The sequence below is a fragment of the Dendrobium catenatum genome, unplaced genomic scaffold (genome assembly GCF_001605985.2).
Source record: "Dendrobium catenatum unplaced genomic scaffold, ASM160598v2 fragScaff_scaffold_432, whole genome shotgun sequence".
NCBI lineage: Eukaryota > Viridiplantae > Streptophyta > Magnoliopsida > Asparagales > Orchidaceae > Dendrobium > Dendrobium catenatum.
Genome location: NW_021318894.1, coordinates 606599 through 613140, shown reverse-complemented (window position 1 = coordinate 613140; position 6542 = coordinate 606599).

The following is a 6542-nucleotide window of genomic DNA, read 5'->3' as shown; positions in this document are numbered from 1 at the left end:
TTGGCCGTAGGGGTGTCAATTTCGGGTCACGGGTCGGGTTCGGGTCGAACCCGAAACTGACCCGGCACTATTCGGGTCAACCCGAACCCGACCCGTTTTTAAAAACGGGTCAGTTTTCCTGACCCGAACCCGACCCGCTTCGGGTCCGGGTCAGCCCGACCCGACCCGAATGACCCGTTTCCAACAAGAAAATGGCTAATTTTCGGGTCAAAAACGGGTCAAACTCCTCTTTTCGGGTCAAAATCGGGTCAATCTCGGGTTGACGGGTCAAAATCGGGTTTTCGGGTCAAAATCGGGTCACTTTCGGGTCAATTTCGGGTCAAAGGGTTAACCCGAACCCGACCCGATTTTTGAAACGGGTCGAAATGCTGAACCCGAACCCGACCCGTTTCGGGTTCGGGTTGACCCTAACCCGAAATTTTCGGGTCGGGTTCGGATCGGGTTTTTGGGTCGTGTCAAATATTGACACCCCTAGTTGGCCGTGTAACTACATACATCAAGGCACCATCTCCTGCTTCACTAGTATATTTTCTATAGCCTACAATTTTGAAGATATTTTGTAACTCTATTAGGCTACTTAGTAAGTTGCTATTGATCATATGTGGCAATAAATACATGAGCTTTATAAGGTTTCTCATTTTAAACACAATAATCTATGGCACCTTCCATAATCTATATAAGGAATGTAACTATACATCATTCATTAAAATTGGCTACAGTGATATTTATTTTTAATCCACCCTTTGTGGCAAGATCTACAGTAAACACAGTGAGAGAAGTCCATTCTATTAGACAAGACTAGATGATTACACCTATGAGGCCCATCCAATGCGATGAATTGTTTAAGGATATATAAAAGAGGAGAGAAAAGGCCAAGTAAGATTTGAATGAAGTATCGTTCAAAAATTATTTTAAAAATGAATGAAATCTACTTGGCTCATATACTTTGGAATTCTATATGCCTATTTACATATCCTGACCTTCAAATTTTGTATAGTTCAAGTATTGTGCTAGCTGGAAATTTTTAGTATTGATAGATAAAATGTCAAGTTCTAGAAGTTAGACTCCCCCTTCAAGACAAAATCCACATTGAGTTAACTGGTTTCACTTGATAAATCTAGTATAAAGTACTTAGCATTTCCAAAAAGAATGTCAGCTTCAACCATATCTCTTTTATGATCTAAGGCAATATAAACGACGCTCTGGCTTCATAAAAGAAACCATCATAACATATGCCTGACTTAGGCTTCGTTTGGAACGACTTTCTTACTGCTTCTTAAAACAGCTTTTTAGTATAAAAATTAAAATAAGAAGCAGTAAGAAAGCCGTCCCAAATGAAATCTTAGTAGGTGAAGTTGATGACTTCTCATAGAAACTTGATAACTTCGTGTCATTGATCGGCAGCTTTACCTAGTAAGTCAGCATTTTACCCAACCAATCAGCAACTTCAACCATCAAGATGGCGACTTCATTAAGTATTGGACTCAAAAAACTCTCGTCATGTACTTTTCTACTTTGATGTATTTCTTATTTTTCTAGGAATTTTTTTAACAGTGCTCAAATCCTAATCTAAACTTATAAATAAGTTGTCAAACAAGATTATTGAGGCATGAGGATTTGAGGACTCAACTCTTGTATTCTTGGAGACTCAACTCAAAGCTTCTATTCTCTTTCTTGTTTGAGACAACTTTCTTATTGCTTTTTAAAGCAATTTTTTGATACAAACATTTTTTAAGGTAGAAATTTTTGTACTAAAAAGCTGCTTTAGAAAACAGTAAAAAAACTATTGCAAATAAAACCTAAGTGCCGATCAAATCTTTAAATAGGACATGATTATTATTATAAAATGCCATGAAGTTGCTTAAACCAAACAGTCGACATCTGCAAGTAACATGACTTGACATTGATATCATTGAACCAAATCACCAACCTCTTATTCAGTTTTTGAATTATCACTGAATCTTATTTTACTCTGTTAACCTTCGATTTCCATCTACAGTTCAAGATTCCAAGTTAATGCTAACATAGCTTCTCCGTTTCCACCTTTCATCAACTAAGCAACTATTCTGCTTCTGCTTGCCTACTTTTACCTGCTTCTGGTGCCTGGAGTAACCCTGCCATGCTTCCCTGCCTCCGTTCTCATATGGCTTATCCTCAAGGAATAATATTAGCCATTCCATCTAAAATCTAATGGGTAGAAAAATAGATGCAGAAGAGAGAATATTGTGAGGAAAGCCAATCTCTCTCTCTCTCTCACTATTAACAACAGAATTTCTGACAGAAATTGACAAATTTCAGGCGGATTTGAAATTTATCGGTAAAACCCGCGTAAGAAATATTTTCATTGTAATGGGTCGGAAAAAATCAATTTGAAATATTTCATCGTTATCCGCCGGAAAATAGTCTGCCGGAAAGCCGCCGGAAAAATCTGACGGTAATGAACGATTTTTTATTGTGTCTCTCTCTCTCCAAATATATATAAATTTCATAGGAGGACCAAAATTATTAGTTTATCTTATATTATATCTTCTATTTTGAATTATGCGACACAGCTTCTTTATTCTTCTTCTAGAATCACTACAGGCAAGATACTACTAACAGCTCAAACAACATATATATAATATCATATATAGTTGCAAGAAAAGTCAAAGAGAAAAAATGGCAACCAGTTAGAAAAGTTATAGCTACATAAGATAATAAGTAGCTGCAATAAAATATTAAATCAAAGTTGGGAATATTAAATAAATTTGTTAAGACCAGATATATCCAGCATCTCATCAAGCGAACAATTTGAGAAGAAACAAGTATAATACTAAATTTTTGAAAGCTGCTTAATTCAATGAAGGACCTGAGAGGGCACTGTTCTCCTTTCTGTTGTCATGGTGATCAAGTCAAAATAAGAAATGGTGATGTTGATAATACAATTGTGTTAGAGAAATGAAAAACGAAGAGAGATATTAATGGAAGTAGGAGAATAGATTTTTTCTTACCATTCTATCATGAAGTTGTTGAAATTTATCTCTGGATAGAGCATTTGTGAAGATGTCTACCAGTTGTTCTTCAGATTTATAGTATATCAACTTTATTTGTGAAGATGTCTGCTTAATTCCATTAGCTTCTACTTCTCGTAGGTAGTGATATTTTATAGCAATGTGTTTTGTTCTATTGTGAAATATTGGATTCTTAGCCATAGTAATAGCAGAATTATTGTCACAATAGATCACTATAGGAATTTCTCATTTGCAATTAAAGGTGTCTGCAAGTTTGCATTCATTTATTTTGAATTTAATTAGCATATCAGTAGCATACTTTTTCAGTGAAATGAAGATACCTCCTTCTTCTTGATGTACTTCCATCCCAAGAAAGTAATGCATGTGCCCCATGTCACTCATCTCAAAGGTCTTCATCATCTTAGATTTGAACGAGTTGATCATCCTCGGACTGTTCCCAGTAACGATTAAGTCATCCATATAAAGAGAGATAATGAGAAGATTACCTCCTTTATTTTTCACATAGAGTAATAGTTCACTTATACTCCTTATGAATCAATGGTTGCAAAAATAGTTATCAATTTTGTTGTACCATGCTCGAGGAGCTTGTTTGAGCCCATAGTGAGCATTTTTAAGTTTATAAACTTTCTTTTCTTCTTTTATGAATCCTTCAGATTGCTGAACATACACATCTTCCTTGAGTTCTCCATTTATAAAGGCTGACTTTACATCTAATTGTGAGATCTTCTAACTTTTTTGAGCTGCAAAAATGACTATAGTCTTGATGGTATCAAGTTTAACAACAGGAACATAAGTTTCATTGTAGTCTATTCCTACTTGCTGAGAGTAGCCCTTGGCAACAAGTCTTGTCTTACATTTGTTTAAAGAGCCATTTGAGTTAAGTTTTTTCTTGTATCTCCACTTAACTCCAATTATATCATTATTCTTAGGATAAGGCACTAACTCCCAAGTGTTATTCTTTTCAATCATCTTGATCTCCTCCTTCATAGCATCCATCCAAATAGGTTCTTTTGAGGCAACATTATAGCTTTCTGGTTCTACTAATGTGAAATTACAAGATTCATAGATCTATTGTAGTGCCCAGTAACGTCTTGGAGTAGATCCTGGTGAAGAAGTGGAAGAAATTTCACCTTCAGAAGTGTTTTCGTAGTCCTCATTATTAACTGAGGTAGAAGATGTCGGTATTAGCCCGAGGTCATTAGTTGGTAATGCATTGTTAGTTGTGGCTTATTTTGCAGTGTCGTTGATAGACTGTGCTTGAAGAAATAGCTTGGGATCATCTGTGTTTTTCCATTTCCAGATATCATCCTCATCAAATTTGACATCCCCACTAGTAACTAGTTGTTGTGTTTTGAGATTAAATATCATGTATCCTTTGGATCGAGAGTTGTACCCAATAAAGATTCCTTTCTCATATTTTTCTTCAATCTTATCCTTTTTTTTTTGTTTATGAATATGAATATATCAGAGACACCCAAATACTTTGAAGTGATCAACAAAAGGCTTGTGTCCACTCCAAGCTTCAATAGGTGTGATATCTTTCACAGCTTTTCTAGGACATCTGTTTAGCACATAGACATCAGTGTTAATAGCTTCAGCTCAAAATTTCTTTGGAATGTATTTTGCTATTAGCATGGACCTTGCCATCTCCATAACAGTTCTAATCTTCCTTTCTATGACTCTATTTTTTTTTTTTAGGAGTGTAGCCAATAGTTAGTTGGTGCTCCAACCCTTCTTCTTTGCAAAATAATTCAAAGTGGCATGAGTTGAACTCACCTCCTCTATTACTCCTCAAGATGTTTATCTTTTGGACACTTTGATTTTTAACTAATAATTTAAAGTTCTTGAAAATACCAAAAGTTTCTGATTTTTCTTTGAGAAAGTAAACCCATGTCATTCTAGAATAGTCATCAATGAAGAGAATAAAATACTTACAATTGCTTAGACATGGAGTCTTCATAAGGCCACAGAGATCAGTGTGAATAAGTTCAAGTACTGATTTTGATCTCCAAGATTCTCTGGAAGGAAATGGTTCTCTGTAACAGAGGTAAGTCTTTTATCATATTCTTCTGATTTAGCAATATCAAAGCTTTCAAGTTATAGTGACTAAATCTTTGATGCCAAAGAAATGTATTATCATTCTTTGCAAATAAAGCTCTTGGATACTGCCAAATGATAAGAAAATTTCTAGCATCCTTCATTCTTACTTTTGCCACAACTTGATAATCTTTCTTAAGGTCTATAATGATACATACATCACCTTCAAAATGTAGGGAATGCCCATTCTAAATCATCTTCCCAACACTGAGAAGACTTTGATCAAGGCTTAGAACCAGAAGAATGTTTCTTATGTGCCTTGTTCCTTCATTGGTTTTGATGGCAATTGTTCCTTTGCCACTTGCTTCTACCAACTCTCCATTTCCAAGTTTTATTTTAGCATATATAGATTTATCAATTTGAGTGAATAGACTCTCATATGGAGTCATATAATTGATGCAACCTCTATCAAGAAATCATTTTTTCCTTTGCTCGGCCGCAACATGACAGGCATAGAACAATTGCTCCTCCTTTTCTTCCATAAAGTTAGCTTGCTGTTTTTTTTTTTAATTTTATGCCAACAATCCTTCTCTTCATTTCCAAACGTCTTACAATAAGAATATAGAGGCTTACCTTTATGAAAGTAATCTTTTTCCAAGTAATTTTTCTAGTTGTAGATCTTAAATGGTGGGATTTCCTTCTTTTGTGGGTAGTCTCCATAATATAATATCTTTCAACTTCTTCTTGGAATCTTTTGTCTTTTGCTTCTTCGGGTTGACTTTTGACTGGAATGTTGTTTCAAGATTCGTATCCTTCCTTCTCTCAAGTTGAAGCTCATGAGCATATAATGAGCTCATCAACTCTATTACTGATAATCAGGAGAGGTCTTTGGACTCTTCGATCGCAGCCACCACATGATCGTAGCTTGCTATAAGGATAATGAGGATCTTTTGTACATTCTTCTCTTCTGATATATCTTCGTCATATGCCCTCATCTTGTTTACCACAGTAATGATTCTGGAGCAGTAAGCCTTTGTGTTTTCTATTTCTTTTATTTTGAGATTTTCCAACTCCCTTCGCAAGGCCTCTAATTTTATTGTTCTTATTTTTGAGTCCCCAATAATTAAAAAAAATTGCTCTCTCTCTCTCTCTCTCTCTCTCTCTCTCTCTCTCTCTCTCTCTCTCTATAATATATATATATATATATATAATATATATATTATGGATTTTGCCCTAGCCGTCACTGGAGGTAGTTTCGCTCCGACGTCTTCACACTGAGAGGAGTTTTTTTGTCTCTTATATGTCCTTTCTTTCATTTGGATGTTTTTTTGTTAGCTTCTTTCTTTCTCTGGTGCTATGGCGAATTATGTTAAGCATATAGACCCTAGCTTTCTGGATTATAAGAATCGTTCCAAATCGTTTAAGGAAATCTTGTCTGGCTCTGATGCGTTTAAGAATTCTTCGAATCTTCAAATCACTAAGATTCAGGGTTTG